Source organism: Pongo pygmaeus, chromosome 3 (genome assembly GCF_028885625.2).
Source record: "Pongo pygmaeus isolate AG05252 chromosome 3, NHGRI_mPonPyg2-v2.0_pri, whole genome shotgun sequence".
Classification (NCBI taxonomy): domain Eukaryota; kingdom Metazoa; phylum Chordata; class Mammalia; order Primates; family Hominidae; genus Pongo; species Pongo pygmaeus.
The window spans coordinates 37,983,300-37,996,783 of NC_072376.2; the positions used below are offsets into that span (position 1 = coordinate 37,983,300).

Here is a 13,484-nt window from a genome sequence, read left to right on the forward strand (position 1 = left end):
TGATCCCATAATGCTAAGGCCCCAAGTACCTAGCAGAAGTAAATATAAATTCACTTTGGAGAATGACAACATCATTATAGAATTCTAATTATGTCTAAAAATAATGTTTTAAGTACAAATATCTGAATACAATAAAAGAAAAAAAAACAGAGAAACAGGATCACACAAATGAAAACCAAGAAATCACAGACATAGATCACAAAGGCTCAGAAATTAGAGTTTTTCAACTTAAAAAAAAAAGTGTATTGACCTTAAATAATACTATATTTAATTTGCTCAGAGACACAAAAGTCAACCTTGAGACTTTTGGCGGAGAACTGAAAACTATTTTTTTAAAAGAGCCAGTGAAAATGCTAGAATTAAAAAAAAACAATTAAAACACAATAGTTTTCACATTTAATTACAAATAGATGAAGAGAGAATTTGTAGTATGGAAGAAAATATCCATACTACAAAGCTAAAAGACAAAGCTAAAAAAAAAAAATTATAAGAAGGTTAAGGAAGCTAGTAAAGCACTTTCCAAACTTAAAAAAAATCCAAAATGTCATAAAATGATACTTTTGTAAAATGTAATTTAAATGAATTATTAGAACAATGAAATAATAAAAAGACACTGAATACATGCCCAAATTTTTATTGGATTTAAAGGACATAAAATTACTCTGCCAGTTGGTTTCAGAATATTTAATCTCAATTTTGTACTTCTCTTTTTCCAAATCATGACACTGATGTAAAAGATCCATGAAAAGTTCTGATATATATTTAACTGAACTACTAAATGAAGAGAGATAATGGAACAGAAACATCATTTACTAGTAATTAGCTGAACCATTTCTAAAACTAATTAAATACATCAATTGATGGATTCAGGAAATCAAAAACTAGTTAAATAAGGGAAAACCTACGTGCACTTTATAGTAAAACTGCTAAAAACAAAAAAATGAACAAAGAAAATATCTTCAACACAACCACAGAAAAAGATTGCCATCAATGGAACAATAATCAGACAAACAGCTTATTCCTCAACAGCAACATTCTGAGCCAAAAGACAATGGAACAATAGCCCCAAAGTGCTGAAAAAAAATTACTGCCAACCCTGAATTCTGCTCTCAAGATATAAATATATGTCAAGAATGAAAGTAAAAAGAGACATGTTCAGACAAACCAAAACTGGGAGAGTTTATCCCCAATAGACTTGAATGAATTTATTTATCTACATATATATAAATCTGTCTTCAGGCAAAAGGAAAAGGTTTCAGGTAGAAAGTCAGAAATGCAGAAAGGCATGATAACTACAAATGAATATTGACTATATAAAACCAAAAGTAAAATCTTGTGGAGAATTATATAGAAAATTATAATACACTGAAAAAGCATTAAATCAGTCAGGAGAGACAGAGTGATAGTGTTTTACAGTACATACATTCCCCAAAAGAGAAAAAATAACTAAATGATATTTTATTTTTATGTCAGATATACATATTGCAATATTTGGTGTAATCACCACAAGAATTTACAGGATTCAAATAACTTTTAAAAATTTTCAATCAATGCAAATGAAGGCAAGAAATGAAAAAAATGGAACATAGAACAAGCAGTACAAATTGAAAAGCTGAGCAAAATGGTTGATTTAAACCCCAAAATATCAGAAATTACATAACATATAAATATTTAAATTCAGTGATTAAAAGACAAAGGTTGTTATCTTGAATAACACTGAATTTGATATGTTACTTACAAAACACAAGACTAAAATATCAGAATTCTCAAAGATTTAACAATAATGTCAAACTAGGCACTAAGGTTAAAAGCATTCCTAAAGACAAAGAAAGTGACCTCATGATGATGAAAATTAGATTTGTCAAGAAGATATAACAATTCTAAATTTACATGTAACTAATAGCATAGATTCAAATTTTATTACTCTCTCTGAGATCTAATAGAATAATAAGACAAAAATCAGTTTACATTTATAGGAGTATACATTTGTAAACTTGACTTAATCGGTCTTTGTAGAATACTGCACCCAACATCTGCAGAATACACACTTAGTTCATACACCAAAATTACAAAATGCTGGGCCATTAAGCAAGTCTCAACAAATTTCAAGAACTGAAATCACAGAGTATGTTACCTTACCACAGGGGAATTGAGCTAGAAATCAATAACAAAACTATATTCACAAAGTAGCCACATGTTTGGAAGTTTCAAAACATACTTCTAACTAAACCTATAGATTCAGAGAGGAAATCACAATGGGAAGTTAGAAAACATTTTGAACAGAATAATCGACCATCTCTAATCTGAGAGACAATGTCTTCAAAAAACCTATGGAAAATATTATACTTATTATACTTATTTAAGTAGGTGCTCATTCTCATTAATAATCAGGTAAATGTAATTAATGCCTCAATGATATTTTATTACAAACTCACTAGAATGGCTAAAATTCAAAAGACTGACAATACCAAATGTTGAAGAGGATAATTACTGCCTATGCTGCTGGTGGAAATGTAAACTGGTGCAATCACTTTGGAAAATTGTTTGGTGATATCTACTAAGCAGAAATATACGTGTGTGTGTATATATATATATGTCTGTGTGTGCGCACACACGTACTTTTTCTATCAAAGGTCCTGCCCCTCATGTACCTCTAGGCTCACGAGGCAGAGATGTAAGTGCCTTGTGAGTCTCTAGGTGCACAGGGGGGACAGGACATTTGATAGAAAAAGTGAAGGGATTATAATACTACAAGGCAGTCTTTGTAGTGCTTTCTCTTTTCTCCCTGGAGACTTTGAATAGAAAAATGTTGTGACTGAGTGTTTTAGAGGTGATCATCTGAGAGCCTTTAAGGTTTCGGAAAATGTCTTAGTCCCTTCAGGTTACTATTAACAAAATATCTTAGACTCCGTCACTTGTAAACAACAGAAATTTATTTATTTCTGACAGTTCTAGAGGCTGAGAAGTCCAAGCTCAAGGTGCCAGCAGTGTCTGGTGAGGGCCACTTCCTCATAGACAGGGCTGTCTCACTGTGCCCTCACATGGCGAAAAGGAGCTAGCTAGCTCTCTGCAGTCTCTCCTATTTGACAGGGCACTAATCCCAATCATGGGGGCTGCACACTCATGACCCAATCGCATCTGAAAAGGTCCCACCTCCTAATAGTATCAACTTCGGGATTAGGATTTCAACACATGAATCTGGAGGGAACACATTCAGACCATAGCAGTCGGTGCTTTGAATACTGGGTCTAAAATCAGGTACTCTGAATATTGGGTCTCCATTCAATGTCCTGCTTTTTTCTTTTCTAGTTGTGTGAATTTGGACAAATTGCTTAACTTCCCTGGGGCTCATTTACAAAACGAAACAATGTGAGGCTGAAATTAGACCATCAAGGGGCCTAATTAGTGCATATATTAAGACATTTTCCCCTTCTCTCAAAGCAGGTATAAAGAAAAGGAGGTAGGATTTGCCTAAAAGAGGTTTAGGCAAGAGAGATTCAAGGGATCTTTGAGGGTGCAAGAGGTATAAAAATAGAAAAGATGTCTAGGGTACAAGAGGAGATGAGTCACAAAAGCAGAGTAAGAAACTAGGTATATGTGCTGAGGACAGAAGGGAAGGTTGACTGAGCAGTCGTCACAGCTGCCAAACAAAGATTCTTTACATTATCCCTGACCAGCCATTATGGTCAAGTGGCTCTAGAAATGAGCAATGGAAATGTGCGAGGACAGGAAACCAGACACGGCATTGCGTAACTCCTCCTGTGTGTGCACACACACCAGTAAGAGTGGGTTTTTCACTTCATCTGGCCTCCCATGGCCTCCCGTATATTCCTCTATTTCAGCACCTGTCAGTGTCAGGTAATCAATAGTCAATGGCATTTCTGTCCGCCTCCCACTACACTATGAATTTCTGAAAAACAAGGAAACAGCGTTTTATTCATCTTTGAGCCCTACCGCCTAGCACAGTGAGTAGCATAAGAGACTCTCAATAAATGTTGACTTAACAAATAGATGAATAAAAGAATGAATGACATCATTCTGCTTACAGAAATCAGAGCCCTGGACTGCACAGGCACTATGAAAAACCTGCCAAATGGAGCACCCTGAACCTCCCTCCCACAGTTCTCACCCACCTGACCCATAATGTCTCTTCCATTTGACTTGCTCCCACTTTGCCTTCTCCAAATTTCTTCCCTACCTTGCAGGGAGAAGCCCAGAGCCTGAGGGTACATGCCTTGGCTTCTCTTACTTCATCTAAAATATTCCATCAGTTGACTGATGTTAATTTGAATGTTGCTTCTGTTTTCTTCTTCAGATCTAGGTGGAACAAGATTTTTTTTTCTCAGACAGGGTCTTGCTGTGTCACCCAGGCTGGAGTGCAGTGGCGTGATCACAGCTCACTGCAGCCTTGACCTCCCAGGCCCAAGCAATCGTCCCATCTCAGCCTCCCGAGTAGCTGAGACCACAGACATGCACCAACACACTCTGCTAATTTTTGCATTTTTTTGTAGAAACGGGCTTTCACCACGTTGCCCAGGCTGCTCTTGAGCTCCTGGGCTCCAGTGATCCACCCACCTCGGTTCCCAAAGTGCAGGGATTACAGGCGTGAGCCACAGCGCCCAGCCTGCAACTACATTCTTGATGGTGACTGTGACGAAATGATGATGCCCTCCTCAAGCTCTGCCCCGGCCTTCATTCGTTGCTTCCAGACCAATAACTGGGGTTAGCTCTCAGGGTAGTCCAGGTAGAGAAATACAGACCTGGATGCAGAAGAAAACACCTTATGTTCAGAAAGAGTTGCAGGGCTTGGCTTGGTATCAGCATGAACTAGGGGGACACAGTGGGGACTGTTTGGAAGGATGATAAACAGGAGAGCGAGGGAACTACTGACTCAGGAACTGTCTTGGAGGTAGCATTGTTTCTGAATGGTTCCTTGAGGCTTGGACATGATAATGCCTTACAGTAAGTTACAGGAAGAGGCTGCAGTGCCTTGGCAGAAAATTGAGGAAGGGGTCAGAATGCTCAGGGAGATAGGATTGTTGGAACAAACTTATTATGTGACACCTGGACTTCCTGGGAGGGTTCAGGGACATTCCCTTCAAATATATCAGTGAGGGGCAAGAACATCTATCGGTGTAGGGCTGACAACAAATTTGGGAAGCTTAGTAATGATTGTCCACCGTAGGCCAGGGTAAGAATAGGTGATTCTGCCATTTAACTGGGCTCCCTAGTGTCAATGAAGATGCTAGGATTTCAAAATAACAAAGACCAGGTGTCTGCTCTTAACCATCAGAGTCAAGATGAATATAAACCATAACAGCCAGCAAGGCCAGAGTGCTTCAATCCACAGAGTTTTTGATGATGGCTAACAGAGCATGGTGTTCCTATGAGTGAGATAGACAAGCAGCCAATGAGGGTACTGCATGACTTGTATAACAATTTAAAAAATCAAGAGCTGTCAAGAAGGTTGATGGACCCACAGTTTCCAGATCCGAGCCAGTTCTCAGACCCCACAGGCTGCACCCTCTTGTGAAAGGATCCTGCAATGTCTCCCATACTAGTGAAGTGTTTAGGGGTTCAATGGTCTAAGGCATGTTGGGACATGCCCTGTAAGATAAAGAACAAGTTATTAGCCAGGCGCAGTGGCTCACGCCTGTAATCCCAGCACTTTGGGAGGCCGAGGCAGGCGGATCATGAGGTTAGGAGTTCGAGACCAGCCTGGCCAGCATGGTGAAACCCCATGTCTACTAAAAATACAAAAAAAAAAAAAAAAAAATTAGCCAGGCATGTTGGCGCGTGCCTATAGTCCCAGCTACTCAGGAGCCTGAGGCAGAAGAATCACTTGAACCCGGGAGGCAGAGGTTGCAGTGAGCTGAGATCGCACCACTGCACTCCAGCCTGGGCAACAGAGTGAGATTCCATCTCAAAATAAATAAATAAATAAAAATAAAACAAGTTATTACACCCTGTACTTACTAGGGCTGAGAAAGAGATACAGTACTTAGTGAGCCTCTTTGGATTTTGGAGAACTATAAGCTGTATTGGGGAATACTTCTTCTACCATTGTGTTGAGTGACTTAAGAGGCTGTCAGTTTTGTGTGGAGCCCAGAACAGAGAGCTCTGGAGCAGATCCAAGCTGCCACACAAGATGCCCTTAGCTCATACGATCTGCTGATCCAATGGCGCTAGAGGGATTTGTGACAGATAGGGATGCCGTGTAGACTGTTTGGCAAGCCCCATCATAGAGTCACAGGCAAGGCTCCTAGAGTTCTTCTTAGCTACCTGCTTCAAAATAGAACAACCCACTGTTTGAAAACCAGCTCCTGGCATTGCTATTGAGCCATTTTAGAGACTGGGCACTTCTTCTGCCAGCAAATGCCTCCATTTATTTCTTCCCTTTATATAAAATTCCTTAAAAGAATTTCCATATTCACTATCTCCACCTATTCTTTTTCCATTCTGTTTTGAAACTACTTCATCTTTCATCCTCACAATTCCACTAATACCGGTATTACAAACTCACCAATGTCTTCCATGTTGTAAATGCAGTGACCAATTTTAAGTCTTCTTCCTACTTGATCTGTCAGCAGCATCTGACCTAATTGGACACTCCCTCATTGCAACAGCTTCTTCCCATGTTCCCCAAAACATCATTCTCTCTCAGTCCTCTTCCTGTCTCACTGGTTATCCTCATCCCCTTGGCTGGTTTCCTCTAATACCACAAACCACTAAATGTTAGAGGACCCAAGGCCAGTCACTGATTTCTTTTTTGCTTTTTCTTTCTACCTGTACTCTCTTCTGAGGTGACCTTGTCCCATCCATAGCTTTAATTTTTCATGGACTGCCCGCTTCCAAGTTTATATCTATGGCCCCATCTTCCCTCCTGAACTCTAGATTCCTGTATCCAACAGCCCATTAGACATCTCCACTCTGTGAGGCATCTCAGGCTTAACAATTCCAAAACCAAATTTTGAATCCCCTACCTCCCAACCTGTTCCTCCACCAGCTTTCTCCATCTTAGTAAAGGACAGCTTCATCCCTCCGGCTGCTCAGATTGAAGATGTTGACTCATCTTTACTTCTTTCCTTCCAATTCCATCCATCAGAAAATCTTGCCAGCTCTTCCTTCAAAATATTTAGAATCTGGTAAACCCTTAGTCTAAGGCACCATCATCTCTTGCTTAGATTATTGTATCCTGTTTCCATACTTCCACCCTTGCCCTCTTCAATTTGTTTAAAACAGCAGCCAGAATAATCCTGTCTTGCTTCTGAAAACCCTCCACAGGCTTCCCATCTCATAAAGAGAAAAATTCAAGTCCTCAGAGTGACCCATGAGGCCTACAAGGTCTACACGGCCTCTGCCTCTGATTCCCCTCTGACCTCACCTTCTGCCACTTTCCCTCCACCCTTTCCGGAACATCCCCTCTGCTTTGGACAGCTTCCTTCAGCTGGCAGCAGGCTCGCTCCCTCACTTCGGCTCCAATTGCCCTTCCCCAGAGATACCACCCCTATCTCTTGTATCCTCTTCATTTTTATTTTATTTTTCTGGTAGCACGTCTTGCCATCTGACATATCATATGTTAATTTCATTGTTTGCCTCCCCATAGCCCAGTAGATTAAGTTCTGGAGACAGCAAGAGCTGATTTGTTCTGTACGTGTCTATGGCCCCAGGACTTAACACAGTGGCTGGAAGAAGATAAATACCCAGTCAATTTTTGCTGAGTGCATGCATGAATGTCAAATCCTTTGCTAAGCCGAAGGTAGGGGAGAGGAAATGCAGATCAAAAATGATCAAGACCTAGCCCCAACCTTTAGGACCTCCCAGCTTAGTATCCTTCCCCAGAGCACAGAGTGTGGTCTTCCATAGGCCACAACACACAGTTACAACCAGAAAAGTGTGATTAAGCATACCAAGTAACTGACTGATTTGCTTTTGCCCTCTCTCAACTTAGGATATTACTTTACTTCAGAGACTTGCCAGAGATCCGCTTGCTACAGCAAATTCAGATGTTAACACCCAAAACCACATATATTTTCTGCCCTCCTGTCAATGTAAGGATTTCATGTGGCTGACCTGGTCTTAAAGATAGACCAGGTCAAGAGTTTCCTAGGTGTCTAAGTGACACCACCCATGCCTCTCCCACCAACCCCCTCAAAAGTCTCCTGACCCTGCATAGGCAGATCCTGAAATTACACAATTTACAATTCATTGACCTCTGAAAGAGCAAGTCACGCTCCAAAGAGGGCTGCAGACAAAAGCGTTCCAAGCCAGATTCCTTGTTGACACTGGTCTCTGGTTACACCCTAGGCATAAAAAGGGAGGAAATTCTTCAAAGCCAGTGAGTGCTTCCCTACCTTTGTCTGTCCCCAGCAGAACCTCTTCCCCCACTCCACCCTCCACGGAGGGACTCACTGTTAAGTTCAACAGCGCAAGTGCTGCAAGGGGAGGCATTTTCAGGTTACACACTATATATAGCTAAAGTAACTTACAGGTCTTGTCTCACGTTATTCGCCTTGGCGAGGGTTGAAAGCCTTAATTCCTCCCAAGCATGCCCTGTTGTAAGTCCCCTTTCCTTTCCAAAACCCTTCCTTGGCCCAGACCCTGGGAGTCACCTTTCTTATTCCGGCCACTCCCCACTCATCCTCTTTCAGCCTCATCACAAAGCAGGGACTTTCCCATGAGTCTAGGTCTGCCCTGGAGTTGCAGGATCACACCACGGCCAAGCAAGGCCTCTGCTCGGACCCTTGGCAGTTTCCTGAACTGTAAGTGTCCTGTTTTTTTGAGGCTGGGGTCAGAGGGAACAAATGTAAGACCCGAATGAAGCATCTCCCCCACCACATGCCAACAGCCAGTTCCGCCCCTCCGCCCGGACACCTGCCCTGTTAGCCTTGCCATTCTTCTCAACACAACTTTCTGAAACAGGAAAAGTTCCCTTGTCCTCCTCAAAGGGTGTGCGATGGGGGTGTGGCTCACTTCTTCCGTGCCTGCTGCTCAGACCCCTAGTGGGAGCAGGCAGATGGGCAGGTCATGGGGAGCATGGGTTCCAACCCCACAGCAGCATCTAGGGTTGAGTCTTTACAGCTCCTGAAGCCCCAGTGGGCGTGTGTTACAGTGCACTCTTTCAGCTTTGCCATCTGCCGGCAGTTTGTGTTCATCACCTCAGTTAGACCCTCTGCCTTATCACAAGGACAGAGGGCTTTCTGTATCCCGGGTTCTTGCCCTAGTGCACCAGAAAAATCGAATCATGTGTGGGCTTAGACAATGAGTGCAAGGTTTTATTGAATGGTGGAGGTGGCTCTCAGCAGATAGATGGGGAGTCAGAAGGGGGATGGAGTGGGAAGGTGGTCTTCCCCTGGAGTCAGGCCGCTCAGCAGCCAGGCTCTCCTCTGACCACCCTCCGCGTCATTCTGCTGTTGATGGTCTGTCAGCGTCTATGTGTTCTTCTGCCAGTGTGTTCATGTTGATGTCCAACCACTTGTGTGTGCTTCTGCCGGTGTGTTCCTCTTGATGTCCAGCAGTTAGTGTATGTGCCCGCTAAGGTCTTGGGGTTTTTATAGGCACAGGATTGGGGGCATGACGGGCCAGGGTGGTCTTGGAAAATGCAACATTTGGGCGAGGAAACAGGAGTGCCTGTCCTCACCTAGGTCCATGGGCTCAGGCCCAAGGGTGGAGCCCTTGTCAGGGACGCTGCCTCTCTCTACCCATCCCTGTACCCCTCCCATATCACTTCCACACAGCCCTGGACCTGGGCTAAGATATAGCAGTATTTGCCATTCCTAATTGGTGCTGTGGGGTTCATCTAGGCCAACTTTATCATTTTCACAGAGGAGAAGACCAAAGCCCAGAAAGTGGAAGCCATGTGTTCAAGGTCAAAGAACCTGTTCAGGTCAGAGCTGGGGCAGGAATCCCTGACTTAGAGACCCCGGCCAGGGCTCCTCTGCAGCACCTACCTCTTCACTCATGTTCCTTGGAGTTTTTCCGTTCCTGGTTCTTGCTCTTCTTGTCCCACTTTTGAATCTTTCTTGGAGTTATTGCTTCCAGGATTTCCATCCAGGCCCAACCTACAGGAGCAGCTCAGTAGCTTCCCCCGTTAGGATTCAGCCCCCAACCCTGTTCCCTCCCGGCATTCTCAGCCCATGTGCTGGGTTCAGCCTCCTCCACTGCTCCCTGCTTGCTTTCCTATGCATCCTATTGTGAAGAACTTTTCGTCCTTACAGCACGTCTATGTATAGTACCTCACTGATGACTACAAAAAATCTCATGAAGTCATCCATGGAGGTGGATTATTTTCTTCATTTTTACAGATGCAGAGATTGAGATGCCAGGTGAGAGCGAATAAGTGGTTGGACCTGGGCTGGGATCTTCATGCCTATCATGATTTTCAAAGGTCTTCTACTCCCAGTGTCCTCTCCTTCCGTGGAGTGGTCCCCAGGACACCTGCATCACCTGACTTCTTCCTCTACACATTCATTTCCTAAAGTCCATTATCATATGTCAATTTTCAAGTTTCCAGTTGTATATAATACTTTTTCCCAGGCATCTCCATGCTCTCTTGGCACCTCAGGCATCTTAAGACCTCTCTGGGTATGCCTGCCTCCCTCACTAGGGCATGCGGTCAGAGTTTAAGGGTTAAGATTCTGAAATAAGGCCAGGCTCAGTGGCTCACACCTGTAATCCTAGCTATGTAGGGAGTCTGAGGCGGGTGGATCACTTGAGGTCAGGAGTTTGAGACTGGCCCAGCCAACATGGTAAGACTCCATCTCTACTAAAAATACAAAAATTGGCCAGGTGTGGTGGCTCGCATCTGTAATCCTAGCTACTCGGGAGGCTGCAGCAGGAGAATCTCTTGAACCTAGGAGGCAGAGGTTGCAGTGAGTCAAGATCGCACCACTACACTCCAGCCTGGGCAACAGAGCAAGACTGCATCTCAAAAAAAAAAAAAAAAAAAAAAAAAGATTCTGAAATCATACAGACCCATAACCTGGCTCTGCCTCTTACCAGCAGTGTGACCTTGGACAAGCTATTTCACCTCTGAGAACCTTAGTCTCTTCATTTGAAAGTTGAGAGTATGATTATCCATCTCTTCAGGCCATTGAGAGGATTAAATAAGAACAGAGTAGCACATAAGTTCCACTGTACATAAGTGCTTAATTATTCACTGTCATCATCAACATCATCAATATCTCTTGCCTTCTAACTTCTAACTGTGCCCCCGCCCCCAAGCATGCCCTCCCACACACACAACTAATTTCCCAGGCCACCTACAAGTTACCTTTCACATATACACATATGCCTAGAAGAAAAATTCAGGAAATTTTAGGAAAAATTTTACTCCCATACAGAGATAAGCAAAACAATTTTTTAAATCACTAAAGTTTCACTTACACCCTCCCATCCCTCATTGGCCACCCACTCCAAAAACCCCAGTTGCAAAATTCTGATCAGGCTTGTGATTAGGAAATATATCACTTCCCAGGTAAAAATCCAACAATCTCCCACCTAGGAAGCAGGCTAGGCTCTAAGTTTACCAAGCTCCTTAATAGGGCCCAAACAGAGCAGATCCTTTCTGTAAAAACAGGTTAAGAGACTGGACTCTGAGATTCAAATCCTGGTTCTACCACTTACTAGCTGTGCAACTGAGGGTAAGTAGCATAGCCTTGCTCTGCCTTGATTTTCTCTGGATTAAAATGGAGATGAAATTGGACCCAAAGTTTTTTTGTTGTGAGAATTTAATGAGATCATCCATGTAAAATAGTTAGCAGAGCAGCTGCCTGTAATAAACTCTCAAGAAGTGCTAGGCACTCTTATTATTATTAGTTTTCATATGCTTTTTCCCTTTGCCAAAACTAGTTCCACAGGATCTGGTCACCACCACTTCCTCCTCACTTCCTGTTTATCTAGTTATTTGCAAAACACCTCCTCAATGAAGCCTTTTTGGATTGGCTGCCCTGAGTGTGGCAGGTACACACCCCTTCTACAGCCCTTTCCACTCCGGGCTATCTGCATTTGTTTGTTTGGAGTCCGCCTTTACTCTCACACAAGCATCACGAAGAAGACATATCTCAAACCATTGCAAAGGAGAAGAGGGATCGAAAAGAAATTCTGATGCCCGTGCTGAAAACTCCCTAGACCTTAACTCAAGCCTCAGTGTGATCAAGAAGCATCAGATTGACCCATCCATCCTCAGTACTATCTTTCTAATAATTATTTTAGAATATTTAAGAACCCCTACTGACGTATTATATCTGCCTCCAGCTCCATCCCTCAATCAACAATCTGTTTAAGGGTGGGTGCTGTTTTGGCCACATGTTTTTCTGACATTCTCTTTTGAAATGGTTTTTTAAAGAAATTAAATTGCGGCTGGGTGCAGTGGCTCATGCCTGTAATCCCAGAACTTTGGGAAGCTGAGGCCAGAGGATCACTTGAACTCAGGAGTTTGAGACCAGCCTGGGCAACATAGGGAGATGCAGATTCTACAAAAAATTTTAAAACTTAGCTAGGTGTGGTGATGCGCACCTGTAGTCCCAACTACTCGGGGGGCTGAGTGTGGGGTCCTGAGGTGTAAGGATTGCTTGAGCCCAGAGGTCAAGGCTGCACTGAGCCGTGCTCGTGCCACTGTACTCCCACCTCCGCAACAGAACAAGGCCCCATCTCAAAAAAAAATAAAAATTAAAAAAATAAATTATTGACTCCTATGAATTTGTTTATCTGCTCTATTCTGCTTTAGCCTGGTCTCTCAATGAGCCACAGTTGCCTTGGAAGAGCATACTGTACAGGCGGAAGAACCACAAAAGCTAAGGCTAATGACAGCCGTAAAAGCATAAGCCTGCATCTAACAGTGACAGGCTTATAAAGCACACTCACACAACACAAATCTTGGCCCCAAAGACCAGGAAATTTTATTTGCCATTAACCGTGCTCTTTCCAGGAATTGGATCCTCATGGCAAAAGAGAGAGTTGTTTTCCCACACCACCTCCTCCTCCCGACTCCCCCACCCCCCCCAACCCCCGTCATTCCCACCAAATTCATACTTTCTCCCTGTCTCCTACAAACCGGGCCATAGTTCACATAAACAACTCAAGGCAAAGATGAGGGAAATGCAACGTCTCCTGGAATTGATACTTCTGCATTTTACCAAACAATAAATACATGTCATATCCTCTTTTGTTTGTCATGGCACTAAAAAGGGAGGAAAATCTCAATTCTGCTAGTTTCAATCTGGAATACAAACGACAGGCGCCAGGCTTCCCATCTCACAATGAGTGCCTTGGAGAGATGGTGGTGTGCCAGGGGTGGGGGAAGAGCTGTTTTTAAAGAACCCAAACAAAAATTGCAGAAACTGCAAAACCCAAATGTTTGCAGTATCTAAACTGGTGGAGAAACTGTGGGGTAGAAACTTACAGTCTGCACTAACAAGTACCTGAGTGGCCCGGAAGTACAGAGCTCTCCCAGCTGAATCCTGTGAACTGCAGGTGCAGGTTAC

The 13,484-nt window shown here is 43.0% G+C and overlaps 1 long non-coding RNA gene across 1 annotated transcript in view; it reads right to left on the minus strand.

Moving 5' to 3' along the window:
• Positions 1-1,440: 1,440 nt before the first annotated feature.
• LOC129035121 (uncharacterized) overlaps positions 1,441-13,484 on the minus strand; it is a 36,625-nt gene continuing 24,581 nt past the window's right edge. The window contains exons 7-8 of the long non-coding RNA XR_010126200.1: positions 4,576-4,760; positions 1,441-4,317 (exon numbers count right to left, since the gene is read on the minus strand). This is a non-coding gene — a long non-coding RNA (uncharacterized LOC129035121). The remainder of the gene's footprint in view (positions 4,318-4,575; positions 4,761-13,484) is intronic.